Consider the following 22466-nt stretch of genomic DNA (forward strand, 5'->3'; position numbering starts at 1 on the left):
AGTGGGAACCATAGTGTTTTAAACTGGATCATGATTCGGTTTAAACCATAGTGTGAATGACCCCATAGAGGTCTACAAAAACATGTATGGATTGGAAACAATGGACACAGGTCGTGATAGACAGAACCCAGAGTCACTGAATGTAGCTGAGTGTCGTAGATACAGGAGAGACAAAAGGAAGTACTCACAACGCATAGCTGAGTTTTGGAATTTGCTTCCGCATGGTATAATGATGGCCACCAACTCACAGTATGAAAGGGAAAAGAGATTAATTCATGAAGGATAAAACAACTGGTGATAGTCATGATAACTGTATTCTGTCATCTGACTAAGAAGTGACATGCCTCTTAATCAGAGCTTCGAAAAGTTATATTTTGGGGATTACAATTCTCAGAAATACTCAGACCAGCATGACACACAGGATAATAGGCTGGGTAGAGTACACTCAGCCCTCTGTATCCACTGATTTTTTATTCACGGATTCAAGCATCCATGGCTTCAAAATATTCAAAAAAATACATAAACTCTAAAAAGCCAACCTTGATTTTGCCATTTTATATAAGGGACACAATTTTAACATTTTATGTTTAATATTTAATGGGGCTTGTGTATCCACAGATTTTGCTTTCCACGGGGTATCCTGGAACCAAACCCCAGCGATACCAAGGACCCACTGTACTGGGCTGATCCTACTTGGTGGTTCTTATGTTTTCATGTCAACCATGATGTGGACTTAATGCAGGAGCCAGGCCAGTTTCTGGAACAGTTAACATGGTTTACTCATGATCCCATTAAAGAGAAATCTATCATTATGCCTATCAAAGCTGCTTTCAAGAAGTACCAAAATGTGCATACTTCAGCTTTAATTTTTAATGAGGGGATATACCCAACTTGAGGAAATGTCTCATCTGAAGGTTCTGAAAGAAATGAATGACTTCCAAGAAACTGAAAAAAATATCATTGAACATAGAATGCAAGTTGAGCTAAAATTAGGGGTTTCAGCTGTTGCAGGAAGGAAGTAGTAAGAGAAAAGCCACATACATGAGAACTTAAAAAGCACAATATGGAAAGTAATAAAGTGACTTTTCATCATTGTTTTGGCACTTTGAGTGCATGAACTAGGAGCATGCATGCTTTTGTTATAAGCTGGCAATGTTTCTATTCTGGCAAATGTCTATTGTAAGTGCCAATTCAATTTAGGGTGTGTGAAATAGGACATATCCATCCCTTGGGTTAGATAAAACATCTTTATCAGCTTTATTAGCTACAGTTGTAAACAGCTTACACACAGTTAGTTCACTATGAAGCGGTATATAAATGAAGCTGTTTGTTAGTTTGTTTTGAACCTGGTTTGACAATGAAACAAAAGGCAGTAATGTTGCACTCAAAGTCTAAGGCAGGAGTAGGGGTTGTGCTGCCCTGGAAGTCCTAGCCAGTGGAGAGAAATGCTAGGAGCAACAGTCCAACAATACATCAAGGTCCACGTGATTCTCAGTCTAGTCCAAGGGGTAAATCCAGTTGTTAGTCCCAACTAGACTAGAGACAGTGTTAGTGGCATAAATGTTGACTAACCATGTCCTCATTGATTCAGTGGGGCTATTTTAGTTGACAGTAACAATTGGATTTGGCCTTAAAAGTGTTAGAGTACAATTAGAATTGCTAGAGTGAAAACTGGAAGGCATTGCTATGTCTTTAATGGTTGTGGAGAAGAGGGAACTTCAGCAGGTCTTGTTACCTGGTTGTGTACACTTGCTATGTTTACATGAAAGGTATAGGAGTCCTCTCCAGTTTTCAATCTGGCAACCTAAAATATAATCCTATGCAAGTACAGTGGATCCTCCACATTCACTGGGTTAGGGGAACAGGACCCCCATGAAAATGGAAAAAACGCAAATTAAAAAAACGAATGTTTTTGCCTGAGAGAACAACTCTGTAGTAATCTTTATGTCCTTCAAAGCAATTCTATGATCAAGACCTGCCAGAGGTTTACCATGAAATTGCACTGGATGACCTTCAAATGCCTAGAGCATTGGCAGAGGTTGACAACAGAGTCATGCTGGAGGACCTAGAGATTCCTAGAGAGAACATTTTAACCAAATCCATGAATAATAAAATCTGCAAAAATAAAACCCATAAATATGGAGGGCCAGTTATATATCCAACTGTGCTCAATGGATCTTGCTCCTTGCTTAAGTGTATTAAGGATCATAGGCTTGTTTTCAAGAGAGAGTATCTACTTTCAATGTCATCACTAGGGGTGGTGTCATCCAATGTGGTAACTCATGGTGTTACCCTGCTTATTGACTTCATCCCATTTCACACCATACAGAATCCTTAGTAATGGGTGGTTGTTGGGGTTTTTTTGCACTAATGTTACTTATAAATTTTAATTCCCATATCCCACTGAATGTATTTACATATACTGTACATAGTGAAGATTTGGTTAAAATGTGATGTTTTAAAAGAAAATTTTAAAAGAATATATTTTTTAAAAAAATCAAAATTAAAAAAAATAAAAATATTAAATATTGAAATTTTAAATTTTAATTTCAAAAAATTCTGAGGCCTCTCCTTTCTCCTTCCACTGAACCTCAGCCCACTCCCACATCTCTTAAAGCATTTTAAAGGGAAGCAGGTGAATGCCACAGCCTGTTTCTGCCAAAAGGTAGGTGTTGAGGAGCAGTGTTGTCACACACACACCCCAGAGTGTTACCTAGTGTGGTCCGCACCCCCAGCACCCCCTAATGGTGCCACTGTCTACACTGCTTAGATATTCTGATTTGATATCACTTTAACTGCTGTGGTTCCATCATATGGAATCCTGGAATTTGTAGTTTGAGGTACGTAGAATTCCTTGTTAGATTGCTCTGGTGTATTCACTTGCCCTACAGGATGACAATCCTCTGTCTTGCCATAACTATGTCACAGGACTTTCTTTTTATTTGTACGGTAACAGACCAACATAGCAACTGTTCTGGAATCAGTTGTATAGGTTTCTACATTACTTGCATTGTGAAATGCTGAATGTGTTGAATGAGTCATTTGCTAATATCTAGTCTTCAAACTAAGATAATGCACCTGTGCTTTGAATTTCTGGCTTCAAATATTGTGAACTTGGTAGGCTCCTCTTTATGATGTACAAAAGTGTTTGATACTATCCACTAGAATGATATCCTGATTGAACCCAGTTAAATCAAATGATAGTTGCATAAATTTACAACACTTCATAAATAAAGGTTAATAATAAAGACACCAAATACCAAATGATTCAGATGTGTGAGATAAATAATATGTTAGTGTTTCAGTGGAAACAGCGTAGCAAATAACAGCATATTTTCCTCCAGACTGTTTTTTTGTACAGTTCCTAACAGCTTGTGCAAGAGACTTTCTTGGCAAATTATATGTAAAGTCTCTACAACTTTTATCTAGCAAAAATCTGAAAACTTTAAGATCCTGACTAACAATCATTCAAAGATCTTCTCTTAATATTGTATTATTGAATATATATATATTTAGAATACTTAACTAAGTAACCTCTTCTGCCTTGACCTCCCCAGCAGTCTAATTGCTGACAAAATGGATCTTCTTTCCCATGCAGTTGATGCCTGATAAAGCACGCTGGGAGGAGTTAAAATTATGGCAGTAGTTGTCACAGTCATGAGTAAGCACCAAACATAAAAAGGGCGGCATCTGCACTGCAGAAATAATCTGATTTGACACCACTTTAACTGTCACAGCTCAATACTATGGAATTCTTGGAACTGTAGTTTGTTGTGGCCCCAGAGCTAACAGTATTATTTATGTTAACCAAAGAGGGCGTGAACCTGATTAATTCTGTATGGCTGAATGTCATAGAGCCATTACTGAGTATTTTGAACCTTTCAAAGGTTGAACCAACGTTTCTCAAACATTTTGCTCTGGAAAATAATTTCCCCTGAGTCCCGAAAAAATTATCAGGTCTCAGGGAACCCCCGCATAAATACAGTTCAATAAACATGTTTATTTTCCCGCCTCCAATTAAGATCTCTTATAGAAATCCTAGCAAACTCTTGCAGAGTACTAGGGTTCCTGGGATTTCTAGTTGTGAAAGCCTGTTCTAAACAAATGGCCAAAGAGAAATAGCGCAAATGCTCGGCATTACTTTATTTAGTTCAGGGCAGATACCAGCAGAAGTCAAGAAGCTGATATTTGTTCTTTGTATACAGCCAGCAAGACAGAGGAGCAGACACATTTCTGCTGGTTGTGTAAGGAATATGTTTTATTAAAGATGGATTTAAGGCTATATGTTTTGAAAAGAACAAGTAGAACAGATTATGAATGCATTTTAAACAAAGTAAATAGGGGTACATTCTTCCTTTGTCTTTTAACTTCTTGGAAGTTGGAACCAACATTTCCTAGAGGCAAATCAGAATCACATGGGGTGGGTAGGGTTGCCATGTCCCACCCACCCCCCGGTGGGACAATCCCGCTTTTTTTACCAGGCGGGGGCACCCCATCCCAGTTTCTTCCTGGACCCAGGATTGCCCTGGGTCCGCTGGCGCCGTCGCCGGCTGCACTGGTCGTTGTGTGTGGGTTGTATGCAGTGCGAGTAGCGCGCCACCGAGGCCTTTGCGCCAGCCAGCAGCTTCCTGTAGCCCTGCGCGCACCTGCAGGGCTGTGCGCAGGGCTAAATAGGAGGAGTTTCTCCTCCTGGGGCTGGCTGGCCAATGGCTGCTGGCAGGGGGCGGGCTGTTGGAGCTCCAATCTGCCCCCATTGTCCAGCCAGCCTCAAGAGGAGGAGCTCCTTCTCTAGTCCCCATGTGGGCCGGCCCAGGCCCGGCAAGGGTGCAGGGGCCGGAGGAGGGGAAGGAGGTAGCAGGAGGAGGAGGAGGAAGAGATAGCAGGAGGAGGAAGGAGAAGGAGGAGGGAGGGAGGGGGGAGGAGGAGGAAGGAGGAGGAGGAGGTGGAGGAAGAAGAAGAGTACCAGGAGGAGGAGGAGGAGGTAGCAGGAAGAAGAAGATTAGCAGGAGGAGGAAGAGGAAGAGGGAGGAAGAGTAGCAGGAAGAGGAAGAGGGAGGAAGAGTAGCAGGAGGAGGAAGAAGAAGAGGGAGGAAGAGTAGCAGGAGGAGGAAAAGGAGGAGGAGGAGTTCCATTCCATTTGTACAGGTCTGCTTTGTTTTAACAAAGATAGTGGTGATGATGATGATGATGATATCAGTCAGTTTCTGAGGCATTCACTCACTCTTTCTGAAGGTGAGACAGTGTGACTTTCCAAAGTGCATTTCTGTGTATTTTCTGTGCTTTTAATGCTAAAAGGTCTGCTTTAACAATGATGATGATGATGATGATGGTGATACTGATATCAGCCAGCTTCTGAGGTATGGCCAATGTAAGTTGCTCTGATTTTTACAAACTCATGCGCAGTGAAGAAAAACCAAAGTACCTTGACCAAGTACACACTTCTCAGAAGTATAGTTGGTGCAAGACACCTGAAACCGAGGGCAAATCCACTTCTTGTTAAACTACCTTGACATGTTCAATATGCATAGCCATGTTCACCCATGTTCAGTGTGAAACCCAAAGAGTTTGGTTATACAATAAGCCTCTGAAATATGCAAGAGGCCATGTTAAAATAAAGCCATGTTCAGTGCTGAAATGTGCTGTTTGGAATGGGGGGAGGGGGGGTTGGCCAGAAAGGGAAGTACATTTCTGCCATCTGTGTAGGAATAATGCCAAAATGTCCTCCATTTTGATCATGCCTAAGAAACACGCATTTATATTAACATTTTTAAAAAATCATCAATTTTTTGCACGTCCTCCATTTTAAAAAGATGTGTCCTACATTTGTCCCGGTTTGGAGGTCCTGACTTATGGCAACCCTAGGTGGGGGGACTGTTTCCGCTTCATCAAAAATGCCTCATTTTCTAGAATCAAGATTAGATGTTTCTAGCTGAAGGTGTTGAAGTAATCTTGTCCAATATGTTGTGGACAAGACTAAGGAGATGGATGGATGAGCTAAACACACCTTCATCTCCTTCTTTGGCAGGTTTTCAGAGTCTTGCTAGTGGCTAAGAAAGAGACACTGCCCATGGCAACTGTAGGAGTCTGCATCTATACTGTAAAAATAATGCATCTTGACACCACTTTAAGTGCTTTAGCTCCATCCTATGGAATTCTGGGATTTGTAGTTTTACAAATTACCCTTCTCTGCCAGAGTGCTAGCGTCAGAAAAGTACTAATACCAGGATTCAGTAGGATGGAGCCATGGCAGGTAAAGTGGTGTCAAATTGCAATATTTCTATGGTGAGGATGCATTTGTGGCATAGTAATTTGAGTGTTGGACTGCAACTCTGGAGACCAGGCTTCAGTTCCCAACTCAGCCATGAAACCCACTGGGTGACCTTGGGCAAATCAACATTCATCCAGCCTATGAATCCATCCAGCCTGAAAGAAGAGAAAAGACAGGCCCAGCGCCATTGGGCCTACCCTCAAGAAGAAGCAGAGCCCTCCCTCCAGTCCATCTGCCTTGGTCCAGGCCTGAGAGGGAGAGTAGAACTGCTGGACCTGATCCTCTTCCCTACCACCATTCCCTTCTCCTTTTGTGTCATGTCTTTTAAGATTGTAAGCCCGAGGGCAGGGAACTGTCTAATTAAAAAGATTGTATGTACAGCACTGTGTAAATTTACAGCACTATATAAATAAAGCATAATAATAATAATAATAATAATAATAATAATAATAATAATAATTCTCTCAGCTTCAGGGGAAAGCAATGGCAAACCTCCTCTGAGCAACCCTTGTCAAGAAAACCCCATGACCACCTTGGAGTCACCATAAATCAGAAATGACTTGAAGACACAACAACGTGCTCACTAAGAGTCTTTGTCCCAAAATATTAACTTTCCAGAGCTCTGATAGATGGATCTTGATTTGCTTTACTACAGTAATTCTTATGTCACCTTCCACTGTACTTTCCACACAAAAGCAGTGGTTACAACCGGAATAAGGTCAGACTCTCCCCATTCTACCAAAATGCACTTAATACATTGGTCATTCTTTATTCAAATTTATTTATGGAGGCAAATTAATCTAGAATTAATGTAAAATTTAAATGAACAAAGAGCCCTGGTGGTGCTGTGGTTAAATGCCTGTACTACAGCCACTCACTTACAAACCACAAGGTTGTGAGTTCAGTAACAGCCAGGCACGCCAGGTCAACCCAGCCTTGCATCCTTCTGAGGTCACTAAAATGAGTACCCAGCTTCTTGGGAGAAATTAGCTTACACATTGTAAACTGCGTACAGAGTGCTTAAGTGCACTGATAAGTGGTATAAAAATATAGTTATTACTATTGCTATCCTTGTAAAGACTCATTGAAAAGCACTGTTAACAAAAACTGACCATTCTATGACACATTTTCCAAACCAGTGCTTCCCAGCAACCTAATGTGAGGAACCAACAACGTTTTTCTTAGTTTACCAGCATCAAATTTTGTACCTGTTGCCTACAATTGTTCCTTTCTTTCCTGAAAATTCACCAGGGACTGGCAACTGAGGTCTTATGGACCAGCTCCAGTCCCTAAACCACCTCTTTGAATAGCACTATTCTAAACAAAATATGCCCATAGACCTTCCAAAACTAAGATCCCTGGAAAGCAATTATGAGGGCATTATTTTAAATGCAAGGTATTTGTGTTAGTGACTGCCAAAACAAACAAAAAATTGTTTGACTTTTGGAGCAGTATGGGAATCGACAAAGATAACAGAAAGTATGTGATCTTGTCAATGTCACCTGAAGTGAAGATGGAAGCACTGTAGTCTCTGTGAAGGCTGCTCACCACTGTTGAGGAGGCTTGGAGTGTGTGATGTCAAGTTACAAAGCATAGACACTCCCCACTGGTGCCATGTCTTACACAATATTCCCCATTTCCTCAGCTTTTGTCCTGTTTATCATACCTCTTTCCAGTTTGCACCCACCCTCTTCCAAAACCTCCTCCACCTATCATATGGACATCCACCCACCTTGTCCTGCCTTTGCCCCTCAACAACCATTGTTAAATCTGAACTTGTCACCTCATCATCATACCCACAAGTTTTGCATTTCTATGGCTAGTCATACAGTCTGATTATAAAAGTCCTTTTTGTGCACCAGTTCACTCCAAGTGTCTGAGAAAGTAGACCAATGGGTTTTCACGTGAGGCTTTAAATCTTCTATTAACGCTAGAGAATAATGCCTTTGGTAATACTCATCACACACCAGTGTAACCATTTCATTGCTGCTTTGCTATGAAGTGTTACTAGAGTGTCCCTTTTCAATGATGGGGAAAACCTGTCAATAAGTTCCCAAAAGCACTGCTGTAGCATTTGTCCACTGGTATGATAGTTTCCTGGCACAGCTGGTTAGGTATTGGGCAGTCATGTGGTCTTAGTGTCTCTTCCTCTTCTTTTCTTTTATAATAACTTTCTTTTATTTTCTCCCTCTTCCCAGCCAAAGAAATAATGAGGAGAGACTCTAATTTCTTCTTTATCAATTGGGAAATTATATCAAACTAAAAAACTGAAGGAAAGGCTTGCATGCGCAGGGGAGGGCATGCAGGGGCCAGAAGGCCACATTCTGTCAGTGGTGCAGAAATCAGGTTGGGCAGCCATGGATCACCAAAGCAGTACTAAAGTGCTAATGTGGAGAACATGTGAGAAACATTGATGCAAAACCAGTTTGTTTCTGTTATTAAACTAGTGGGACAGCAGGCATGTGTGATAAAGCCTCAAGTATACGGAAGCTTATGCTACATCTTTTGTTCAGTTTGGCCCGGTACAGACGGGCCCTGAATAACACCCTCGTCACGTGCTAGGGTTGCCTCAGGGCAGAGCGCCCACATGCCCCACAACTCTAGCATGTGACTAAGGCATCATCACTGCGCAGTGCCATATAGATGGGGTGCGCAACGATGTCGCTGCTGTGCTGCGTCCAAATGGAGCAGTGCAGCAGTGATGTGTTCACACCACCACAGGCTGCTTGTGGTGGCACAAAAGGGAGCCACTTTTAGCGCTCCTTTTTTTGCTGTGCAGCAGCGCCGCACAATTTAGTTGCTGCGGCACTGCTGCACAGCAACAAAAGGTAGCCCCAGCCCAGCCTTTTGGGCCTGTCTGTACCGGGCCTTACACTCAAAGAGGCAACAAATCTCAAAGATGCGACAAGCTTTGTAACTTGACAAGATGGAATGCAGACGATGGACTTGGGACCCATATCATTCCACTTTAACTGCTATCATTCCCATCATATGGAATCCTGGGGCTTGTAGTTGGGTGAGCCCCTGGTGCATATAGTATGGATGAGAAAATTAAATGTCCGTTCCAAACTGCCCATCCACAAGTTCTAAAGGGTGGAACCATGGCAGTTAAGGAGGAATAACAGAGCTATACTTATGTATTGTGAATGGGCCCCCGTTTGCAAACCACTGAACAGGAAGCACTCTGCCAACATCCCACTCTTGAGTTCCTGTGTCATCAGGGCGGCTCACATTCAAAGTCTCTTTATTTCATTTATGTGATGGCAGTTTAAATGTTCTTCCCCGAATGCTAAAAGTGCAGTACACCCAGGTGCAAAACACCTATTTACAGCTCAGTTTTCTTATTTTCTTTTTTCTTTAAAAGACACCACTTAAAAGAAGTTGGAAATATCCCACCCCCTTTTTACTATATCTCCCAGAATCCCCTAGCCAGCCTGGGTACTAACTACTGGTTAGAGTTTCTGAGAGTTGGAACTTTTCAAACCTTTGTTAATATTTCATCATCAGAGTGAAGGAAGGAGGACCACACATCTGCCAAAAACATGTTGAATTTTTACACACACACACACACACACACACACACACACACACACACAGCTCATTCCTGCCACTCCTGAAAGACATACAAAAGGAAAGAGAGAAAAAGGTGAGTGTTGACCATATTGGCTGGGGAACTATAATTCCCCAAAAGTATATTTTCCAAGTGGGGTCACTGTGGTGCAGTGGTTCAAGCGTTGGAGTATGACCCTGTAGACCATGGTTTGAATCTCTAATTGAAAGGAATTAAAAGTCTCTTTTAAAACTATCCCCCATTCCCCAATTACTGGTCTGAGTGTTGGACCAGGACTCTGGCATTACATAAGAGCAGGGAAAGGTTTGGCGAATGGTTAGGCATGCTTTCCAGATCTTTTGGGGTAGCAGGGCGAATGGAAGGCGGAATAGATAACAGACATCTATCACGTCTTCTTCTGTAATGACCTTTTGCCCTGCTAATGCCATATCTTCCATTGCCCTGCACAACTTGAATTGCTGCTCCGTTGAAGACATCTAATCCCTCCCCTGAAACATACAATGATGGATATATATCTTGATTGACCTCAAGACCCTCCATCTAACCAGTGTCTCGTAGTCCCCTAAATAGTCTGCAATCGATCTATTGTGACTTTTTAAGTAATGACAAAAACTGGGGACAGAGTTCAATGGTCTTGAGACTAGGCAAGTGGAAGGAAGAGCAGAAAAGAGCCTCGCCCAGGCCTGACTGCTGGCCTGTTGCGTCGCTCTGGCAACCAGGCAGGTGGAAGGAGGGGCGGAAGAGAGCCTCGCCCAGGCCTGACTGCTTCTGCGCCGCCTCTGTTGCTGGAGAGCCGATGGTGAAGAAGGCGGCAATCAGGCAATAAGTCAGTGAGGGTAATCTCTGAGGTAATGGTCAAGGGTACTGTGTAAGAGATTACCTGGAGACTGACCAGGCTGGATAAGAGAGTTAATACCAGTCCCTGAGGTAATTTGCTGAGGTAAATTGTAGGGGACTGTGGAAAGGAACGTTACAGTTTTAGAGCACTGGGATTTGACAAATCCAGTGGCCAGAAGTGTGCTTTGGTTATAGGGGTCTGAGTGCGAATTACCAGACACCCAATATTATATGTGAACTTGGAAATAGGAAGTTCAATATTTTAAAGTCTAGGCGTTGGAGTCAGGAAAGTGATCTGTGAGGTATTCATACAAGGGTATTTGTAGGAGATTACTTGGAACCTGATCACACTAGAGTGTGATTTTAAGACTAGTCTCTGAGGTAAATTGCTGAGGTAATTGTAAGAGACTAGTTGACAGAGGGGGAAAAGTACACCACGTGATTCCTGAGGTAAAAGTTGGTGGTAACGTAAGGAATCACTACATTAACTTCAAATACAAGTGTTGTCTTTAAATTCAGTTGAGACAAAGACAGAAGTATTTCCTGAGGTAAAAGTTTGAGGTCTTTATAGGGAAATACTACTAACATGCCTCCTAAAAGAGTCAAAAACCCAGCAGTGGCTGAAATGGTGGAAGAAGAGGTCAGAGAAGAGATGGTGCCTAGTGTTGACACAGCAGTTTCTGAACCTAAAAAATGTTAGAGATTTGGAAAATAAAAGAAAAAATAGAAGTGGCAAGACTTGAAAAAGAAAAGGAAATTCAAATGGCCAAAATAAAAAAATGAGAAAATGAGATCCTTTTGAGAGAGAAAGAGATTGAAAGAAAAAAGGAAAGTACTCATAACAGGGAAATCCATGACATGAAAATGAAGGAACTGGAAAATGGGATGGTTCATGATAGCGAAATGCATGACATAAAGATGAAGACATGGAACTTAATGATCAGTTTAAAATCTAGAGTTACTCATATTGTAAAGAATAACATTAACGGTTTCCCTCTATATGATACAAAAAAAATTCCTAAATACATTACTGGAGGTAACTTAGACTTATATATAGCCAGTTTTGAGAAAGCTTGTGATGATATGGGGATATCGGACAAGGAGTGTGATTTGATTAGGCTTGAATTAAAAAACCTGGAACATAATATGAGAGAGAAGTAAAAACAAACAAACATGAGGGACAGCTAAGAGAAATGGAGCTTAAAAAACAGTTGAGAGAACTGAAACATAACAAAAATGTATTAGAAGAAAAATATGAGAAAAGGGTAACAGAAAAACTGGATGGTTTTAAAGAGAAGTTTAAAAACCAGGATAAAGTTATTAGTACACTTGAAGAACAAGTAGTTAATCTGGAATCCGAAAACCAGAAGTTACCAGGTCTGTTGAAAGGAAAAACAGAGGAAACTGTTACTCTAAAAGCAAGTACTGTTTCAGAGCTGGAATATTTCATTTCTGAGATGAAACATTCCTCAAAAAGTGCTAATGAAACCCCTACATCAATATAAAAAAGATATTCTCAAACTTCAGGGTTTGCTAGATGGAACAAATGAGAGGTTTATTCAACAGGAGAGAGAAAAGAGGCTTTAATGCAGTGCTTCTCAATTATTTTCTGTCATGCCCCCCCTAGGAAGAAGAAAACATTTCGCCCCCCCCCCCCCCCGCAACTGTAAATAGTATCATTTGTCTATAAAATTGTTATAAGTACACCTCTGCATAACAGAGCCTCGCACCCCCCTTTACGGAGCCTCGTGCCCCCCCTGGGGGGCCCGCCCCACTATTTGAGAAAGGCTGCTTTAATGCAAGAGAATAAAAAGTTACAAGAACAACTATATGATTTAAAACAAGAAAATCAGATTCTGCATCTAAAAGTCAATAAAGGTGAGAGTGAGCTTGATAATATGGGCCTGGGCTGTCATTGGAGGGATGCATCCACACAGCAGAGATAACCCGGTTTGGGACCGCTTTAACTTTTTGCCTGGGTGTCCCACTCCCTCTGGAACAAGCTCAGAGGAAGCAGTGGAGGCATTAGTCCTTCCAACAGACTGAGAAGGAGATTCAAACACTGTTTATTAATTCAGTGCTGGTCACCAAGACATATTCTTCAGTTAAGCCTCTTCCGTTTAGCGTGGCAGCATCTTGGCATTCGAGCCGTGGAAATTTCTTCCGCCATCTTGACAACAGCCCTTTCCACAACCGACTTGCCGATTGTTGCATATATTTTCTGCATGGAGAGGTGGGTATGATGTCGTTCTTCAGTGAGTGGAGATTCAGCACTTTCATGCCAGTGTCTATTACTGTATTATGTCTAGCGATTCCTGAAGCAGTTACAGCTTGTCCTCTAGTCTGATGAACCCGGCCTCCAACACAGGTGCAGTGGCAAGTTTGCACCTGGATAACGGTTGCGGCATGACGGTGTTCCCTTCTGTGTTCCAACATTAGATGGCAGTGACAGCTCCAACAAAAGCACAGGCTGATCCAAAAAGGTAATCCATAGGCTTGGTTCAATAATTCATCTTTGTTCCTTGATTTCAAGTATCAGCTGTTTATACTGCCTGCACCTCCCACCTTCAAGCACTTGAGCCTCTTGTGAGTCTGAGCTGAAATCACCTATCCCTCTTGTGTTTGGGATGTGGGCTAGTCACAATGGTGCGAGGATGCTTGCTAGGGTTGCCATAATTCTCTTCCACAAAACTGGGACAAAATGTAGGACATTCAAAAAAATCGAGGACACAGCCAACTAAAAGTCAAAAACATCAATAAATGTTTTAATTATCAGACAAAGACCAGCAAGAGATTAAAGTGAAAACAGGATTCCAACTGTGGAAGAAGGTGAAATACCTAGGAACTGAGATGACCAAGAAAAACACTGACCTCTTCAAAAATAATTATGAAAAAATTTGGAAAGAAATCAAAAAGGATAGGAATAGATGGAACAATTTAAGAATCTCATGGTTGGGAAGAATCTCTGTTATCAAAATGTCGATACTCCCGAAAATGTTGTACTTACTCCAAAATCTTCCGATTATCTCGAATGAAGCCCCATTTAAAATATGGCATCAAAATTTATCTAAGTTTATTTGGAGTGTTAAAAAACCAAGAATCAAAATGAAATTAGTGTACAATACAGTCGAAAGAGGTGGTCTTGCATTACCAAATTTAAAGTTACATTATCAGGCAGCAGGATTAAGTTGGATTTTGGACTGGATTAGATTAAAAAAATCAAAGACACTAAATCTTGAAAGTGCAGGCCTAATTTACGGCTTACATGGTTTCCTAATATATGATAAAATCAAGATTAATCAGGATTTTAATAATCACTTTATAAGGAAATCCCTTTTAAATATTTGGCACAAAACCAAAAAATACGGGACTCAAAAAATACCACTTTGGATGTCTATTAATGAAGCTCTTTTTAAGAATGAGAAAATGCCGTGTGACTACTGGCCAACATATGATGATATTACACTAATAGAAGAGGGACAAAGAAGATTAAAAACGGAATTAGAACCAGCAAATGATGGCCTCAAGTGTACATGGTTTCTGTATAGACAAATTAATGAAAGATATAAATTAGACCAAAAATTCAAGGACTGGGGGGAAATGAGGCTGATTTTGAGAAAATAATCAAAGAAGAAGGGATACATGAAATTGGACATTTGTATAAAATATTACTTAAATATGATTTAGAACATGAAATGATTAAGAAATGTATGATTGACTGGGCAAGGGATATAGGACAAAATATCCCTCTTGAGCAATGGGAAAAAACTGGAAAAAATGAATCAAATACACCTCAGATTATGATTTAAGGGAGAATATGATTAAAATGCAGTACAGGTGGCATTTAACTCCTCATGTCATTGCCAAATTCGATAAGAAATGTAAGAATACATGCTGGAAATGTGAAAAGGAAAAAGGTACCTACTATCGTTGGTGGATTTGTAACCAAGCACAGAAATATTGGAATGAAATTCACACCACCATTAAAGATATATTAAATATAAATTTGATTAAGGGTCCTAATTTATATTTATTTACAATGATGGGTGAACAACTGGAAAGGAAACATGGGAGAAAGATGTTTTACATGTTGAACACCACCAGAAACCTATACGCACGATATTGGAAAGATCTTGAGCTTCCAACAATTGAACAGTGGTTAGGTAAACTGTATGCATATGTAGAAATGGATAATCTTACGTTGAGACTAAAAGGGAAATCAAAGAGAGAACTGTATAGAACTTGGGAACCGCTTATAAGTTATATGGAAAACAAGAAGGGGAAGTTTTCAACTATTGTATTTGAAGGATATAAGGAATAATAACATATTTGTAAGAGAGTATCTTATCCATCATACGGAAGATTTAAATATCAGAATTTCTGTTAAGAAGTGTACCAGACTATTTATGTTCAAATTATGTCACTATGACAAAGGGATATAAAGAGGGATAGGAAGTTGACAAAATTAACTAAGAGGGATTTCCATACTGAGGAAAGCAAGTATTATATTACAGACACTATAAAGGTGATACATTCATTTAGTATGTGAAAGACTTCAGAGAAATGGTATAAAATGATGATGTATGACAATGTATATTATGGTTTTTTATTTTATCTTTTTCTGTAAAATTAATAAAAACATTAATAAAAATAAAAACCATTAATAAATTTTTAAAAACCCATTAATATAAATTCACACTTCTTAGTCATACTCAGAAAGGAGGAGATTTTAACATTCTTCCTGGACAGAAGGCTGAAGTGTAGCTCCTCCTCTCCGACCGACGTGACATACTATTAACAGACCACCTCTCCCCCTCCAAAAACCCCCAGGTTTGGCATAGGTGGAAAATGACTTGAAGGGACCCAACTAGGGTCGCCGTAAGTCAAAATACATCTAATAGCACGGTGGAGGAGTTTGAGCACTGAACTATGACTCTGGAGATCAGGGTTTGATTCTTGCTCAGCCATGGATACCTACTGGGTGGCCCTAGGTTAAGTCACACTCTCTCAGCTGCAGAACCCCTGTGATAGGTTTACCTTAGAGTTGTCATAAGTTGGAAACTACTTGAAAGGCACACAACAATAACATACATCTAACAACAAGGTATAATGGTTTAAGCATTGAACTACAACTCTGGAGATTAGAGTTTGATTCGTGCTCAGCCATGGATGACCACTGGGTGACATTGGATGAGTCACACACTTGCAGCCCCAGAAACCCGAGTCATAGGTTTGCCTTAGAAGTGAGAAACTACTTGAAGGCACACAACAGTGTACTTCTAAACCAGGCAGGAGAAAGGACTTGCATCCCTCCAGATTTTGATGGAGAGCATCACTATCTCTTATTGGCTATGCTGGATAGAGCTGATGGGAGCTGCAATCGCAAAGCAGCTGGAGAAATGTAGGTTTCTACTTGGGGATAGGTAGAAAACAAACATCTTCAGCAGTTCATTACAAAAGGGTTTCAGACAATTTTGAAACTCCACACTCACAGAAAACCCTACAATAAACAAACAAAGTTTCACACGATCCCATATTCCTTTGGAGTGTAGTGGTTTGAGTGTGGGACAATGACTCTGGAGACCAGGGTTCGAATCCTGGCTCAGCCATGGAATCCCACTGGGTGACCTTGGGCAAGTCACACTCTCTCAGCCTCAGAGAATGGCAAAAGCAACCCCCCTCTACAGAAACTTACCAAGAAAACCCCATGAGAGGGTGGCCATAAGTTGAAAAGGACTGAAGGCTCACAACAACAATAGCCCAAAACACATTCTCTGCCCATGACTCTTTGTGCCTCTTGTTGTTGTTGTGTGCCTTCAAGTGGTTTCTGATTTATGGCGACCCAAAACAAGAGTGGCACGTCCTTGGCTCGCTCCACCATGGCCCAGACTCCTATCATGGGGTTTTCTTAGCATGTTTCTTCAGAGGGGGGTTGCCATGGCTATCCTCTGAGGCTGAGAGATTGTGACTTGTTGCCTGAGGGCACCCAGCGGTTTGAACGCAGGGTGACCAGATGTCCAAACCACCCAGGAGGACAAGGCACCACAAAACGGAGGACAGTCAAGGCAAATGGAGGACATGACTAAAGCAAAGCCAAAGAGACTCGCAGAAATAGAAATTCCTGCTTCTCAGTCCTGTTCAAAATGGAGGACGTTTGGGAATCCCTCCTGGACAGAAAATAACTAACTAAAAACACTCCTAGAAATAGGAATGCATGCTTCTTAGTCCTCCTGGACAGAAGGTTGAAATGTAGGACACGTCCTGGGAAAGGAGGACGTCTGCCCCCCACCCCACCAATCAGGCATGTGTTGGACTAGGCAACTGGAGAGACTGGCAGTCCAACCCATTTGAAAAGCTCCCAGTCTGGGCTTGCTGAGAGGGTCTGAGTTCGAGGCAGGCGCTTTGGGGCGGGGAGAGCGAGAGGCCAGAGAGTGTGGGCGTCTGCGGGGCTGAGCAGGTGGAAAGTACCGCCCTCCCTGCCTCTTCCCTTCCCTCAGTCAGACGTCTGCTCCCTCTTCTCCCGGGTTCGCTCTCCAGGTGCAGATGGGGTCAGGAGGCTGGGGCTGAAACTGGGGTAAGTTCTCTTCTCTCACTAAAGGGAGGGAAAGTGGTTGGTTTCTTTGGTGGTGAGTGCCTTCACGTCTTTTCCAACGTGGCCACAAGACCCTGAAGGCATCAGATCCTGTCTGATCTCGGACGCTAAGCAGGGTCAGCCCCGGTCAGTCCTTGGATGGGAGACCGACCACGAAAAGTAGGTGGGCTATATTTCAGAAGAAACTAAAACAGTGTAATCCAGGTATGGGTAACTTGGGGGGGGGCAAATAAAGCCCCAACAGTTTAATAAAAAGCCATGTTTTAGCTTAGCAGCCAGAAAGAAGCCAGTTGGGACTCCATAGCGTGGAACCATGACAGTTAAAGCGGAATCATAGTGGTATTATTAGGTAGTGTGGATGGGCATACAGTGAGTGAGTACATGGTAAGGGGCTTCCAGACAACTTCTGTAGAGGGGATTCTGGGAGATGTAGTCATTAAAAGGCAAGTTTTTCAAACTTGGTACCAAATAGGTATTTTTTTGAAACTGAAGAGAAAGGGAAAGCAAATGCTGGGGGGATATAAAAAGGTCGACTGACTGAAAAGCACACTCTGATGTGGACTGTTCTTGAACTTTGGATGGGATGGTGAATCTGGGAGGAAAAACCATTAGGACAGAACAGTCACTATCTAAACATTATCCATTTTGCACCATTCGCAGTTAGAATGAATGTGTTCACTTGTAGGAAAACTATCATTTTGTTCAGTGTCAAAATGCTGGTTTGAAAGCAAACAAGTCTAGGGGGAAAAACTATAAAAACACAGTAGTTTTATTGGGACAAAATGAAGCGATAGAATGTGAGAAGAATTAAAAAGATAAAATATATACAATCCTGCAGACAGACTGACTTGTTTTGTCTGTGTGCAAAGCCCAAATGTAAATAAAGGGCTGGTGTTACCAATATGTACTAGGCTAGAAAACTGTAAATCCCAAATAATGTATCAGATGTATGGAGGTGTCATACATACAGAGTACTAGTATGGATACTTAACACCTCCAAAAAGATGAATAAAAGGGATAACACAGTAAGCCCATTACAACTGAGAAATAAGCCAACCCAGACCAAACACGTTTTGACTAAGAGTCTTCATCAGTGGTCAGGATTAACTGAAAAAATAAAATGAATAGGAATCACATATCAACAGGATATAGGGTGGGGACCATATAATAGATAACACATACCGTATATACTCAACTATAAGTCGACCTCATGTATAAGTCAAGGGCAGGTTTTGGGGGCAAAATTGAGGATTTTGATATGACCCTTGGATAGGTCGAGGGTAAAACTTAGGAACATGCAACAAAGGATCCAAATGATGAAAACAAAGGAAAACAGTGCCAAAGAACCTACAAATTTCTGGCAGGCATAATGGTTTTGGCTCACACTAAAGGATGAATGGAAGAGAGAGGTCAGTGCTTCCAAGAAAAATACCACTCTTTCCTTTTACCAGGGATGGTTCTCTTTTCAATAAGAGGTAAAGTATAGTATTTACATTGTCCCATGGATAAGTTGACCTAGGTTTTTGGAGTCAATTTTTTGACTGAAATTTTTAGACTTATACATGAGTATATACAGTAATACAGAAATACCTGGTGTTACAGCTTGAAAAATATATATCAAAATATGTGGAGACATCCAGTAATAGTTAGCAAGTAATTGTCCAATATGGACCTTGTGCAGTACCTAGAGAGAAATATATGTATATAGACAAATTAAAAGTTGTAATAACAAAGATTTTGGTGAAATTACAGAAACTTAGATGTCCCACAGATAGATACAAGCTCTGACGGTTGTTAACAGGAGGGAGCTCTATATCCCTCTCCCAATCTCAAATCTAATGCACCTGTTTTACACAGCCTGAGGTCGTTTAACAGCAAGTAAGATCCTGCAGGTATTAATATCCACTACAGTTGTATTCAAGTGAATATGTCAGTGCTTACATCCGGAGAAGATAGCATTCATTCAGACATACAAGTGCATAAATCAGGATAAGAAAAAGGAACAATTACAGAATCTCAGCCCAATTGCAGTTCTCATTTAATGCGTAGGGTTTCTGTGTTTGTAAAGAGAAAATCCAAAAGAGTTCTCTTTGGCGAAGTTTTCTCTCCAAATTGGCCCAGTACCAGACACTTTCTCAATTGTCCAGAATTTAATGTCCATGTCTGAATGCTTAAACTGTATAAAATGCTGGACCATTGGTGCAGTAGTTCTTCGGTTCCTTATGCACCTCCTGTGTTCAGATATCCTCATTTTGATTTTTCGAGTAGTTGTGCCGATGTACAAAAGATCACAAGGACATTGGATGGCATATATAACCCCCTTAGTATCACAAGTAAACAAATCATTCAAAAAGTACATTCTGTTGTTGACAGGGTTGATGAATTCAGTAGTTTTAACACAATATCTGAATACACTGAAGTTATAGCATGGAAAATTCCTTTTGGTTTTCCTCTGTAACAAACTTGGCTGAGCCTCCTTAACCATGCATTTACTGTGGACTAAATGATCTGCAAGATTCTTGGCACGTTTATAAAAGTTTCTCTGAGCACCCAGGGATGTCCTGGAGTAAGTCCCAATATTTAAGAACGACAGTGTGTATGTATCTTATGTGTCTGTTATACGTGATGGGTATGAACATTCTCTGTTTTTTCAGGAACAGGCTCCTTCTTTCCATTTTTCTTACTTTAAAGTAAGCCTGTTTCAAACCCTTCCTGGGATATCCTCGAACAACAAATTGTTCTATTAAAGTTTTGGCTTGTCTGTCAAATTCCATTAAGCCAGAGCAATTCCTTCTTAGCCTGAGGAACTGGGAATGGGGTAGATTTCGCTTCATGTGGGGTGGATGGAAACTCTCATATCTCAGGAAGGAGTTTGTGTCAGTCTCCTTCCTGTAAAGATCAGTTTTCAATAAGGCTCCTCTTTTCTCCACTAATACATCCAAGAAGTTGATTTTGACATGATCAAAATTCAGCTCAAATTTAATGGTATTGTGCACATTATTGAGATATGTATGGAATTCAAATAAATCATTCTCTGGCCCATTCCAGATAATGAAGATATCATCCAGATATCTTTTGAATTCTAATATGTTGGCTTTAAAGATGTTATCTTCATTCAATATATGCTGTTATTCAAAGCTGTCCATCAATAGATTTGCTAATTGTGGTGCAAATTTGCACCCCATTGCAGTACCTGATATCTTCTGATAGTACTTGTCCTGGAACGAAAAGTAATTTTGTTTAAGAGAAATCTCAGCTAATGTGCACAAAAAATGTGTAGGGAGATATAGGTAATCTCTCCTCTTATTCAATGTTGATTCTATAATTTCCATTGCCTCATCATGAATTATGTTAGTGTAAAGAGATACCACATCAATGTCACCAAGATACAGTCATCATTGGGTAATATGATCTGTTCAAGGACCTGCAGGAAGCGTCCAGTGTCTTTAATATAAGTAGATACCTGTGGGATGAAGGGCTTCAGAAAAAAATCAACATATTCTGAAAGAGGTTCCAATAAGGAGCCACATCCAGATATAATTGGTCTATCTGGGACTGGAAATTTATTCTTGTGTATTTTAGGTAACAAATAAAAGAGGGGTGTTCGATCTTCTGATTCTAACAAGAATTCATATGTATTTTTGTTAATGTATACATCAATGAAGGCCTCATAGACTATTTCAGAAATAGACTTTTTGATTTCTTTAGTGGAGTCATGTCCACAAGGGGCATAGTGTAATGAGTTGTTTAATTGTCTGTGGGCTTCAGCTACATATTCTTGCATACCCCAAACAACTATTGCTCCTCCCTTATCCGCTGGCTTGAAGACAACATCTTGGAGTTGGCATAATTCTTTAAGGGCCAAATTCTCCTGTTGTGATAAATTGTACCAAACTGTAGGGGATTAGTCCTTAGTGGATTTTAATTCTTTAAGGATAATGTCTTCAAATGCCAAAATGTTATGATTGGTAGTAACCGGATTAAAGGTGGATTTAGCCCTAAATGGTCTTACCTCTCTATCTTTGTCAATCTGCTCAGTCTTTAAAAAGTCTGCAATTTTAATATTTCTGAATAGTCTCTGTACCTCAGTCATTGTCTAAAAATGATTTATTTTAGGTGTGGGGACAAAAAAAACCTTTTTTCAATACCTGAAATTGATGGAAAGTAAATTCTCTTGTAGATAGATTGACTATCTCCTGGTTTTTAGAATCCTTTTGCTGGGAAACCTGGTAGGTATGGTGTCCTGTCTTGTTCTCATCTTGTATCTGTTTTGTCTTGCATGTAAAAAAGACGATGTAGAGGATGGAGCTATTGAAGTCATAGAATAATCAGTGCTAGCATTAAAGGAGGCGTTACTTCTGCTATCATCAGGACTCATAGTGTTATCAGATGATTCATAGGCAAAGGATACAGATTTTCTAGGTCTATTTGATTTTTTCCAATTATACACCTTGTCTTCCTGATAGTCCCTTAAATCTCTTTGGAATTTTTTCAATTTGTTTTCTCTAATTTTTATAGTTTCTTTATCCTAATCTTTATCAATATTTAGAATTCTCTGTTAAAATGTGGTAATGTCCATTGGTGTTTTTTTAAATTCCTGTTCAATTTTATTGATTTCCATTTTATGTTTCTCAATTTCACTGTTGGAAGTTTCTATCAATAAAATCATCAGGTCCATAGAACACTTTTTCAGAATGGCAAACCACTTTTTACAGAATGCATCTTTCTGGGGGAACATGCCTGGTTCTTATAATATTCTCAATCCTCTGGGGATTTTGATGTTTCTGCAATAATCCCCTAAAGCCCCTGCATGCATATTGAGTTTCATTCATTTCTCATGCTGGAGTTTGTTTCAGTCCCCCTGCTCTGAGGGATTGTGCTCCCTTTGGTCGCCCAAAAAAGAGGGTGCATTAAGTAAACTCACAATATGATCTTCAGAATAACTGAACATGTCCAAGCTATTTGTGAAAGCTCACACTGCCAACTCCTTTCTTTAGGTAGTCTTGAAGGTGCTACAAGATCTCCATACATACTGAATCTACAGACTAATACAGCTATATCTTTGAATTCTGCGTATGTGTATGTATATCTCTATGTGTATGTAGTAGCTTGAATCTAAATAGTTCATAGAAGATCAATGCAAGCACATAAACGGACAACACATGCAGTTCAATGGGCCTCCTCTTTTCTTTCCTTGC

At 40.5% G+C, this 22466-nt stretch overlaps 1 protein-coding gene across 2 annotated transcripts in view; it reads left to right on the top strand.

The window, feature by feature from the left end:
* The first annotated feature begins 9861 nt into the window (after positions 1-9861).
* The window catches only part of IL12RB2 (interleukin 12 receptor subunit beta 2), a 51289-nt gene continuing 38684 nt past the window's right edge, over positions 9862-22466 (top strand). The window contains exon 1 of one of the 2 annotated variants that reach the window (XM_089515400.1): positions 9862-9914. The gene's annotated coding sequence lies outside the window, so the exon portion shown is untranslated. The remainder of the gene's footprint in view (positions 9915-22466) is intronic. The other variant, XM_089515399.1, reaches the window with a different exon arrangement.

The sequence above is a fragment of the Sceloporus occidentalis genome, unplaced genomic scaffold (genome assembly GCF_023333645.1).
Source record: "Sceloporus occidentalis isolate IW3139 unplaced genomic scaffold, rSceOcc1.0.p SCAF_3, whole genome shotgun sequence".
Taxonomy (NCBI): Eukaryota; Metazoa; Chordata; class Lepidosauria; order Squamata; family Phrynosomatidae; genus Sceloporus; species Sceloporus occidentalis.